At 36.9% G+C, this 12,738-nt stretch overlaps 1 protein-coding gene across 1 annotated transcript in view; it reads right to left on the reverse strand.

Annotated features, from left to right (window-relative positions):
- The window catches only part of AHR (aryl hydrocarbon receptor), a 57,651-nt gene extending 46,537 nt beyond the window's left edge, over positions 1-11,114 (reverse strand). Inside the window, exon 1 of the mRNA XM_009326086.1 lies at positions 10,933-11,114. The gene's annotated coding sequence lies outside the window, so the exon portion shown is untranslated. The remainder of the gene's footprint in view (positions 1-10,932) is intronic.
- Positions 11,115-12,738: the final 1,624 nt, after the last annotated feature.

The following is a 12,738-nucleotide window of genomic DNA, read 5'->3' on the forward strand; positions in this document are numbered from 1 at the left end:
AGAGTCAGTGTTTCTTTGAAAAGCATTAAGAATGCCATAGCTACTGGTAAACATGCCCGAAGTTATGACATTGAAGAAACACCTTACTGGTTTTAAAAGCACTTTATAGAACAAAGGCATTAGATATTACTAGATTTGCCTAACATATATACCATAAAGGTATAAAAACCTGTTTTAAAACATTCACATAACCCAAGAACTTGAAGTTTAACCAGATTGTGTATGAGATTTTCCTCAACTTTCATAGCATGTTTTCTTTTGACCCGTTCCCAAAATGCAGCACAGCACGCCCTGAACTCTTTGTTGAAGCAGATTGGTGTTTCTCTTGACCGTTAAAAGACTAAAATAAATAAAATAAATGAAAAATCTCCTGTTATAGATCTGAAAAAAACTTTATACACCACTGAATTGCTCACAACATGGATTAAAATCAACTCAAGTTCTGCTACACAGGACAGCTGAACTCAGCTTTTTTTGTACATTCTTATTCTTTTTAATGTTGCTTTTTAAAGAAAGAGTAACAGCATTATTAAGTGTGGAATGTTAAGTGTTTATGCAGTAGTCTCCCTTAAATGGGGGACATATCTTCAGTTGCCACAAAGTGGTACTTAACACACTGGTATGTTTTCTTAAGCAGAAGGAAAAACCAACAACCAAGCTGTGTATTTTTTTCCCTTAAGTGACTAACTCCGTGATGCTGAACTTAGTTCACAGCGTGCTAATTAATCACTCCAGAAACACCACGCTAAGTCAACACGTGCTTACCTCCAAAAATGAGAGTTCAGTCATTGCATTTGGAAGACTCAAGTCTCTTTTCACACAAACACTTGCAATACCTAAAGCAGATGTTCCCAAACTGTGCTGTGCAAGACACTTCAAAACTATTTTATATGTGTGGTAGGCATTAGGAGCCACCGCTCCTGATCCGAGGGGGGGGGGGGGGGAGGAAAAAAAGAGTCAGAAGCTGTCACAACCCCTATGCAATAAAAGCTCATTCCCTTAAAGCCTACAAGCATGTGTGTGCTTCTTGCTCAGAATACCCCCGTCAGGCTCCCAGATTGGGAGAATGTAAAAGGGAGACAGAACGAGATTTATATGGGAGTTGAAAGGCAAGCAGCCATTTTAGAGAGCAAGAAGTAGGTAGAAGGTTACAGGACCATGAAGTGTAGGATCAGGAATAAACTATTATGTCTTTGTCCAAGAAGGTCAGCAGTATCTATATGCCATCCGGGAACTTCTGAGCTTCTAATACATCAGTGGTAGTTCTCCTCAACTTAAAGTAGAGCCTGGAGTTGAGGAAAAAAAAAAACAACTGGAGAATTCTCCAAGCCTGGAGAATGACTGTACGTGACATAGCTATAATACAGCAGAACACCAATCAGTGTGCAGTGCTTTTATGGCAAGCGAGTTGTACCTAGTCACCTGATGCCAGAATTTTAGTTCAGGTTTGTTGTTGGGGGTTTTTTGTTTGTTGTTTTTATTTTTAAACACACATAGGGAATATACCTTTACTTTTGCTTTTATCATTTGCTTTAAAGGAGAAAAGTAAATTTCAGGAAACACACAGTTGTTCAAATCTGTCAACTCTCACTTGGGCTTTGAAGCCTATAAACCACATACCAAACCGTATACTGCTTGTGGTTTCAAGACTTAGAGGCAATGAACTCTTGTTCCATAACTATCACAGAGATGACAGTCACCTGCTGAATCACCAAAACCATATCCTGGCACACCCGCATTTCTTCTGAGGTACTTCCCATTCAATTGCTTGTTTGGGTACATCTTCCTTGCTTCTACAGGAAAGAAGTCAGCAAGAGGTGCACGCTTGTAAATTGCAACTTACCATCAGACCTATTAATATGATACTGCTTTAGCCACAAAAAGGAGAGAAAAAAAGCTTGCAGTTTTTTTAAGGTGAGGGATGAAAAGTCAAAAAGAAAGTGAAGTGATTTACTTCCTTGTGGAATGAGATCTATGGGAAGTTGAGCCTAGATGGACAGAGGTACCTACCTATCATATTTTTGGTTTTTTGAACCTTTGGTTCCTAAAACAGAGGTTTCTTTTCCTATAACTTATTTTTTCCATATGTTTGAACAATGCAGAAAGTTTATATGCATAAAGCTAATCAGGCATTACACAGTGTTTAAAAATCATCATCCATTTGTTAGGCTTCTGATTTGTAGAAAAGACAGGGTAATACCAAGTAGAAAATGATAGTTAATACCACACATTTTTTTAATACATCACTAATTCTGAAACAAATGGTTAAACTCTTCGCTAAAAAAAAAATATCTTATTGAAATAACTGTTCTCTCAGTTTTATACATCAATAGTCATTTTTTATTATAAAGCCTTGGAATCTAAAGTGATTTTTAAATTCCCTTTACAGTTCACCATTAGTTTCTTACCTATCAGTTTCAGTGAGGAACTCATCTCAAATTTGGACCTGGTACTCAATGATTAACTCAAATCCTTTTTTTTTTTTCTTCCCTAGTGAAACAATGCCTTAACTTTGGCTTCACCCAACTGATGGCTCAATGGCAACTTCATAGAATTTTTGCCTGGGGAATTTCTCTATGATCTTAACTGAAAAAAGGCAACAGTCAATTACAGTCAATGTATGAAACAGGACAGTTTAATTATTCTACTAGTAAAATGCAATGTTGAGTTTTGCCACTATTATATTTAAAGGGTACGGAGGTGGGTTTGGAAGGTTTCTTTACAAGACCATTCAAGTCCAACCCTTGCTATATAAGGGTATTAATGAATAAGCACTTTCTAACAGAAATATCTCTTATTTAAATTGAGGAAAACAGCATTCATTCCACCAAAAGAGATGAAATTGTCTTCTTATGCCAACTCAAAACTTTTCAGCAATTAACATTTACCGCTGAAGATGTGACAACGGAGTCTGATGGGGGAGTCAGAATATTTGACCAGCCAGGCCATGGACTTGCTCCAGAAATTCCTACTTTATGCAGTCAGTTAGAATTTGTCTTGAGGGGCCAAGTATGTATGTCTTTCAGCTTATTAGATGTTATATGTGTGTATATACACATATAACTGCATAAAGTGTGCAGTACTGAGCAATTCAAAAGGCACATGGGTTGAATTTCAAGAGGCAATTATTCAGTGGAAAAAAATGAGCATCTCTGTTCAATTAAAAACAGAGTTTAGCACGCATTACTGAGGGCGACTAATTTGTATGTCCCCTTTAATGTTCACAGCTGGCAAACAGCAAACCTACGTTTTCTTAAAGCAGTTTCAGATAACTCCATTCTAGTTCTTACAGTTTACTTCATTTAAGTTTCTAGAATAACTATGGTAAGTTTTATCATTAACATAATACCTTGTTAAAACATACAGTTTGGACAGTCCATCACTGCATTGAGGTGCTGGAACTCCTAGGAGGCTTTTCCCGGAAAACATTTATCAAAACATCTATCTGAAACTCTGAAGAGCACTTTTGAAATTGGTTATTTCTTTTACCTTTTTCAGATTCTCTTAAAAGGAAATTATAAGTTAATCCATTACAACAACCGAGCTCTGGTAACTAGAATTAGCTTCTAGTTATCTAGCTAGATGTCCAAAACGATTCACAAAGAAATAATTCTTTAACTAGTTAGTGCTCTATCAAAGCATGTATGGAGCAGAAACTGTTTTAACAGAGCTGAAGTTTTTGTTTACTTAGGAAAAATAAACAGTGTTATAACTGGCTAGAACTGTAAACATCTACAGAGCTCAATCATTCAAGCGAGTCTTATTTCCTTATCAGAATACAGATAAAGTCAAACAGGAAAAGCTAGGGCACGTCTCCTATCAACAAGCACACACAGGAGGAAAACTGCTGAGTCATAAAGGCACACACAGCATTAAAAGCTATTCCAGTATTAATAGCTTATTTGTACACATTTTTAAAGTGTATTCATACTGAAGTCTTAAATTACCAGGACATATTTTTAAGGCCGTAGTCAAGCAAACTATACTTGTACAAATTCAAATGGATGACTCACAAAGCCCATGGAAGACAGATGTTGAGAGCCTGGTGCTACCTCTAATTGCACTTCTCCACTCAAACTGTCTTTGGAGGAGGGATCAAACCACAGTTACTGTGGTTTGTATAACAGAAACAAAAAGCTCCAAATCTCATTATCTGTAGGTGCTACAGTACAGTAATAAAAATGTTAACCAAGATTACAAGATTTGGAATACACAGTGTCAGAGAAGCAGCAATACTTCCCGGGGCCAGGCTTTTTCTCTTGCTACCCATTCTGGGTTTGAGTGTCAATCTCCAGACCACTTATATGGTTAGCATAGGATAAATTATATTTTAGGCTCTGACCTTGGAAACGAGAGAACATTCACTGCAACAGGTATCCAGAGCAAAGCCCAGAACAGTATGCTTAAAACTAATCTCCCTATTAAGAAGGGCTATAGAGAAGAGACAAATGCTCTGCACGCTGGGACAGGGTTTTCAAGAAATTTTACAACAGCTTTGTGGAACATAAGAGGCTCCCACACTGACTTTCCATATGCCTTTGATTAAGTAATACATATAGGGCAGAGAAGAAGAGATAACCTTTTATTTCTCTTCCTTGCAAAGGGAGTTCTAACAATGATTAACATTAATCACTGAAATACTACAGTGCAACAGGAAAATAAAATCCAAAGACGACAGCTATCAGTATTTGTACCTGGTTTTTCCTCTTTATCCTACAAATATATTGACATATTAAGCTCTTACTTAAAAGATATAAACAGAATTTTCAATTTTAGATGTTCGGTTTGGGGTATATTAAATGTCAGTTATATCAATCCATAGGGGTATAGGGCTGCCTAGCTGCATGACATCCCTAGTGACACAGCACTCCTAAAAATAAAATATTTCTGAGCAAGCTAGGAATGAGCATATAACAATGAAAGCATACACATTTTGAGATTTAAGGTGATGTCACAGCTACATGGCTCTAATCATCATTTCTGAGGATCAGAATTCAGGACTTCAAAGCCTAAATCCCTACTTATGTTCTGTTATGTAAAATACAGGCTAAAATAGCCTGTAGCAGACGGCCACAAATGCTCAGTATGAATCCCAGGGGCTTGGGGGGGAGGGGGGGAAATATTGGAGGGGATGGGGACGGGAGGTGGGAAGACAAGTACAGCAGTGTCAAAGAACAAGCATGGATTAGGAAATAGCTTCAATGGTACAATAGTCTGATACTGAAATAACCACACAATTCCAAGGTTCACATTTTGTAATAATTTTGGATTGGGGCCAGGAGGGAAGACAGTACAAAAGGAAACAGTTGGTTTGTTTGGGTTTTGGGGTTGTTGTTTTTTTTTTTTCCAATTATTTTTTTTCCTCCAACTCTCACATAAGATTCAAAGCAGCTCATTCAAAAATGTGAAAATGAATTCATACACATGGTAGAAATACTGAATACAGAAAAGCTAATTAGACAGAGAATGACATAACTTTCAAGCCTGGAAACCAAGCAAATTTAAATCTGAATGATATTTTAACAGGATGATGTATCTGCTAGAAGAATCACCAAGAGATGTGGTGGATTCTCCATTTAACTTCTTCACATCAAAATTGGATGGTGTTCTACAAAACCCACAAACAATCTCTCTCGAACTATGGGGTGTTTTCCTCCTTGGGAGTACAAAAATGGCTCAAGACAGAGTTATGAATCAAATAAGACTAGTCAAGTCCACCAGAAGCTGCTGGCAACAGTAGATTCCTATATGGCATCAACATAAACACTTGAAAGCAGTAAGTGCAGCCTGACTCTACTGTTCTACCCTGGAGGGCTTTAGCTTTCCCTGACATGGGAGTCAGGAGTGTCTATGTATGCAGCAGGAGGAACGGGGCAAGAGGGAAACCTGAAAAGACATGAAAGCAAAGTCACAATTCCGAAAAATACATGAGGAAAGCTGCATTAGACAAACAAGGCAGGTAAATATACTAACTGTCTGAAATAAAAGCAAGTCAGGCCAGATCTGCTGTATTATCCTGGCCTTAACAGGTTGAGTTTTAATCAGTTGTTTTGTACTTTCAGGTTTCTGTTTCAGACCACCACCTAACACTTGGCAGACAGGCTATCTATATCTGCTAGACTGTAGATATGTTGCAGCCCTTCTCAATGTGACAGAATAAATACATTGTCTCCCACTTTGCCTGTCTTTCCCATCTGTACATCTTATCTTAAGCTATACTCTCCAGAGCAGGAACCACATGCAGCCTGTTCTCTCCAATACACAGTATGATTGAACAGCGGGCATCACAGGAAAAATACATTATATCAAAGAATATATTTTATGTGATGACAATGGGTTCATTGCAAATTTAAAATATGTTATGCCAAGGAATGTGTGTTAATTATATTACAAAGTAAAATTAGGCAATGCAAACTTACTGGTAAAAATTCTTAATTATTTTGTTTTTGCTGTGCTTGCCAGAATCACTTGCATACAACATAAGAAACCAATTCTAAACTAATTTTGAGCAGAAACTTTCTTCTGTAATTGCAGGATACTGTCCAATAAGCAGGAGGGGAAAAAACCCCACATACTTTAAACCACAGGAATTCTTAGTGAAATGGATGAAAGGATAATTAAGCAACATGTTAAATTTTTTTCGAATGTATTGATACACACACGGCACAGCTACTTCATTTTAGATTCTGCAAGCCTCTCCTTAATTCGCATTATACCTTTAAAAAGAAAAATCATGCCCCTAACATTAAAAAAGTGATCAATCATTCGAACTCTACTTTTATCCCTTTAACCGCTTCACCAAAACCCTGAGAAGACTCATTATAAGTGTTCTTCCTACTGCAGTAAAATATTTCAATGATTATCAATTCATCATATAAGGACCAAAGCTAGAGGCAAAAGGGCTTTTTCCTTTAGTATGCATGGGGAACACAGGCTATGCCTAAATGATTGTCCAGTTGTGCTCCAGATGCTGAACTCACACCGACCTGCACCCACACAAAGAGCTGTTGTCCCACATTCCACTTTATATTTTTCACTGCTGAATGCACACGTGCATGGGCACTTAGCATCAAAACAGAGTGAAATAATACCAGGACAACATATAAAGTCTTTCTTGACTGACTGTCAGCAGACACCTGCCTGATTTATCCTAGTCTCTTAAAAATAAAAAGCTTGCCTTAAGCCACTTTCAGAAAGTATCTTACATGCACAAAATAAATACTGCAGCGGTGATTTAAGCTAACCTGCTTGACTTTGAGGACTGCTAATCCACTTCCAGGCAGGTAGCACTGCACAGCTGAGAAGCAACGCTACCTTAAATCACTTCTTAGCTTCAACTCACCGTACAAGAACTTTGACTTTGTAAAGGAACAGACTTGAGACATTCTTTTAAGCCACTACTGAAATCTCCTTCTTGACTACAAGGTCAAATTCGTACATGTAAAAGCATGCCAGAGTGCTTGACATGGGGATACAGAAAGCCTTCTGACACCGTGTGGATATGAGACTAACCTGACCACACAGAACTAGTGTATCTAAAGGGTAGTGATACAGAGGGATCAGTTAGCAGCACAATAACTTCACCAACAAACTATAACAATCAAAAGCAACTGCTTAACAGAATACAATTACCAACAGAAGAAAGTAAGATGTTTTGAGGTTGTGGAAGAGAAAAAAAAATGTACACCTATTTCCTACAACCTGAAATAGGGTAAGCATGCAGAAGTCTACCATATTTCCGTCAACACTATGTAAAAACTCTTCTGTCTAACTCTGGAGACGATTCTGTACCATCTTAATGACTGGGGGCAGGGGAAGATGCTTTTTTTGTTTGCAGGTTTTTTGTGGTTTTTTTTTTATATATAAATATACTTAGCTTTTAAAGTAACAACAAAAAAAACTTGTAGACTTCTAAGTGAGGTACATTTATTCAAATTGATGTAACTTCTTGAGATGTCTTTCACAAAGCAGTTCTTTCCCGCCCCTCAGACTTCCTCCTTCAGAAAACAGACATTCACTCTGGATTATTTAAACTTGGAAAAATGCAAGTGTTTTCTTTGAAAAAATATCTATTGTTACAGCAAAAACTTGGGTTTCCTTTCAAGCAAGATCATATGATTACGCGTTTATATTTTACTTTCCGCAGGAATTTACACACCCCCCATTTGCATCCTGTTATTCATTTAGCGTTTCCCTTTACTTCAGCATGCTGCGTTAATAAAGTGGACCTGTTGGCTCAGTTTAGGCGCTCAAGGTGACGATCAGTGCTCCCTCTTGCATTTGTCAGATTTATTCTATAGGGCTCTCCTTATATATTTAACTACACAAAACATTCCTTCAAAAAAGCAGTTCCATGAAAAGCGCTGCATAGACAGATCGTGAAACTCTAACCTAGGGGTTTTCAGGGTATTTTTGTTAATTCTGTACTTCAAAGCACTAATTTCTCTTTTGGAGGGTAAGTTTCAACTGAAAGAGATTCCATGTTATTTAAGTACATTAAAATAGTATAGAAGATCTTTATTTTCAATACTGGATCTATCATAGTCATAGATTGGTTACTTGTTTATCACTTTAGTCATTGATGTTAGCCTTTAAACACCTTCAGAAAGATACTGATTACTAACCTGATTTGTAGTCCTACAGTTCAAAGGCCTGAAAAGAAGTAGCAAAAAGCTTTTTTCTGCTAAAAAAGGTTAAGACAGCTTCTACTGAAGCTATTCTGTCTGAAGGTATGAATTAAGCTTGCTTCATCTTACACTGTTCAAAAAGTCTTGCACAAGGTAAGCAACATCAAATTATTTATCTTTTCATATTTACCAGGGTTTTTTATTTTATGGAGACTATATGAGAAGTATCCTGCTGTAATGCATCTAGTATATGCACTTACTTGTTGCTTGAAAAGTCCTTTCCTATGAGGCAAATCAAAATTCTGCTACTTAATTCATTATAACACAACTAAATACCCTATATTCTACAGCTGTGGTCCAGTGTGGTAGCATTAGCTGCATATGTTTGTCTGATGTGGACACCATCCTAACAGCATGCTACTGAGTTGAAAACATAGGTTAAGTTTGCTTCAATTCTGGATCCACAGTAGTTAAATTACAACCTGAAATGCAAATATAACTTCTCTGCTACTAACGCACATCTAATTTATCACCACTCTAAATGGCTGAAAGCTACCTTTGCGTTCAAATTAGAAACAAGCAACTGATGTAAATTTTGGTGTGAAGTGATTCTGGCTGTCTCTTTATAACTAAAGCCATGGATTTTTTTTTTCCTATACAGAAATCATAGCTTTAAACCACTTTATTCCAGGACCTTCAAGTGCAAATTGTCAGGGGCAGCATGGGAAAGAAACAAAAAATCAAGCACTGTCACTGCATGAGAAATTGAGATTTGCTATTATCACTCCATCCCAAGTAAGGCAAAAAAACTTGTAATCTTGTATTTGTTTCAGAATACATAATTAAAAAAAAAGTTTCACTGAGACCAGAACTACTTCTTCAATTCACCAAGAGAGCACAGACAACCCAAATCATTTGTTTTACAGCAATCAATCTGAGATAACGTCTCGCAAAGACTTTGATGAAACTGATGTGCCAAGAGTACTCTTTCATTTCACGGGAGCAAATATTTTCATTTGAAAAAAACACTGCTAGAAATATTTGACCAATTCTAGCCATGAGTAGATTCCATACTAAGAATTGTCCTGAACAAGCACAGAAATCAAGACACTTGCATATATTCTTGAAGCAATAAAACACAGGATATAAATTTATGAGCATTATGAAATTGAAGCCAGTAGACACAATAAATGAAAATAAATGTTCTGTGTTCCTGCAGGAAAAGGTGGAACTATCTTAGGCGATTAGGTTTCTTCAGTCCTTTCATCCACGGTATGGAGTCACTATCAAGAGGCTGAAACACTAACTCTTAAACTGATAAGGACAGAGGTTATTTTAATGTCCAAAGTCTTCGTAAAAAAAACACTTGCAATTTAGTATCAACTCCATTACAAGCAAAATTCCTTAGCTACAGTTGATCAATATAATTTCATCTTCAGCACAATATTGTAAAACTTCACTGACTGATAAAAAAAAGGACAATTATTTAAATACAAGCTCCCCGCTTTATTCCAGCAATGAAAAGGACCAGACTATTTCTGCCTTTGAAGAAACTGGCATGAAGCCAGACATAGCATCTCACCCAGCAGAACAACTCGGGTAGTGAATAAGAGGGGTAGGACTCCTGGGCCAGCTGTGAGATGGTGTAAGAGAACACGTGCTTCTGGCCTGATTACTACTCCAAGCGCTGCTGTATTACCCTTGCCAGGGCTGGGGCCAGGGAAAACCTGCCCACACAACTGGAGAACCTTAGCCGTCATCTTAATGCCTCATGGCCTGCATTAATCAGGGCTTGAACACAGGAAAGACTTTGCCTCTATTTCTTTAGAAGTCACCTTTGCAATAAACTATAGGAAGGGGCACTAGCAATTATTTTATATCAAAAGAAAGTTATTTTTGATGCATCATTAAGCAAAACATACAGCTGATGGGAACTCATATGACATGTTTTGAACAGCAATAGTTTTATGAAGGCGATTTTCAGAGGGGAAAAAAAAAGAAACCTCTTCAGTATCTTTGAAAGTCTAAGGAAAAGGACTGGAAGACTCATTAAGGGCAATATTACTTCCAAATGCAAAGCTTTGAGAGACTGGTGATTTAAGTGAAATATAAGTAGTTACATTTGGTTTTCAAGAAACTGGAAAGCTTACTTTATACAGTTACATTGTATATACCCATGCAACTGGATGTTTCATTAAAATACAGATGAATTAACAGTTTTAAGTACTTAAACAGCTGAAATCAACATAGAGCATGAACAGAATTTTACAAGCAGTCAAAACCCAAATAAATTTCCAACACTTACCGTCAAAAAAACTTTTGGCTCTCAGGTAACTGACGCTAAGCCTAAGCACAGACAGCTTATCCAATTTGGCGATAACATCTTGAGGAAAAGGCAGAAGGCTGGCCAAGCGGTCCAGCTCTGCATTCAAGCGGTCCCTGTGTCTCTTGGATGGATTGGACTTGACTCCTTCAGCTGGGGATGGCTTTACTCTGTGGCAAAAAAACAAGCACAATATAAATGTAAGTTCCTTCCCAAAATGAAGGTAAATATTTGCCAAACCTAACATGACAAATTGTCTTTTAAACTTTAACTTTAGTTAAAGTTAAAAAGACTTTAGTCTTTTTAACTTTAAACTTTAGTTTTTCCTAAGTAACAACTTCTTCCCATTGGAAAAAAAAAAAAAAAATTAATCTAAGATGGTTTAACCCCCCCCTTCAACACACACACTGTTAAATGAAGCAGTTAGAGCTACAATGGCTATTTGAACATGTAATGAACATTTGAAACCTTTGAGATTCAGTGTTTTTTATAAAGCTTCCTACACCTTCACTCAAATGTCACTTGAATTCTTCTAAATTCAAGGTCAGGTAGGATGTGGCTCTGAGCAACCTGATTTAGTTGAAGACGTCCCTGCCCGCAGCAGGGGGGTTGGACTAGATGACCTTTAAACTTCCCTTCCAACCCAAACCATTCTATGATTCTATGAAATGTTCATATGTTGGTTCTATAAGACATATCACTCGCAAAAAACACTGAGCATAAAGACTTTCAGCAGTTAATTTCTTCAGCATTTCATTTAGTTGTCTTCCAAGCTTCATCCTTATACCAATTTTACGATGAGAAATTGCAAAAGTTATTTTTGCCACTGCTGAAAGTAAACCATACTGAAAAATAATTTCATCTTGTATTTCCAGTCAAATAAATAGTGATAGAGTGGACATTCTTATTTTTAGCTTGTTTTTACTTTATGTTTCAATTACACTTCTTGTTAGTTTAAATTCAAGCCCTTCTTTTTTACAGGCATTGTTTATTCAAGTGTCACTTGTCAAAAACTTGCACTTAAGTCTGGCTGCCTGTTCCCTAGCACTACGGCTGCCCTTTTGCACGTTAAAGGAGGCATGCTCTGTATGTGGAGCCTGGAAACTTGAAGATGCCATAATACAAAATGTTGTTAACACACAGAAATATAATATAGCAGCAGCAGCTACTTACTCCCCAGACGGATAAAGTTAAGATTGCTGCAGGGTAAAGATTGTCTAACGGACAGTTCTAGTGGACCTTTATCCTAAAAACACTGGAAAAGTGGGGAAAACAGATGAATCAAGAAATATGAAAATTCTCTCTCTTGAAAAAAAACATAGGTTCATCATCAACTGCAATGGATGACAAACTAAATATTTGGTTAGATGTGTGCTTCAGTCACAAGCCCTGACTTTGAGACCTGCAGCTCACCATATCCCCAAGTGAATATTAAACTTAAAATAATTTAGTAAAGCTTTCTTCACATTCTCTTATTCTGGCAGAATATTCACTTGTACAAGACTTATGATTAACACAATTTAAATATAATCCTAATGAAATAAAGTTCAAAATCACCAAACATTACCAGTAACATTAAAAGTTACTTCATAAATATTTTTTATGTATTAAACTGACATAAATGTAGAGACAGAATAATAAATTCCAAACTTTAAGCAGATAACAGTTGTAGAACAACCAGTGAACAGCTCACTACTATCAAATCAAACAGGTCTACTTCCGAAAACTGGAGGTCCCCATGGAAACCGTTCAAAACACGCAATCTTTTCCAAATAAATCAGCACTAAA

The sequence above is a fragment of the Pygoscelis adeliae genome, unplaced genomic scaffold (assembly GCF_000699105.1).
Source record: "Pygoscelis adeliae isolate BGI_AS28 unplaced genomic scaffold, ASM69910v1 Scaffold15, whole genome shotgun sequence".
Classification (NCBI taxonomy): domain Eukaryota; kingdom Metazoa; phylum Chordata; class Aves; order Sphenisciformes; family Spheniscidae; genus Pygoscelis; species Pygoscelis adeliae.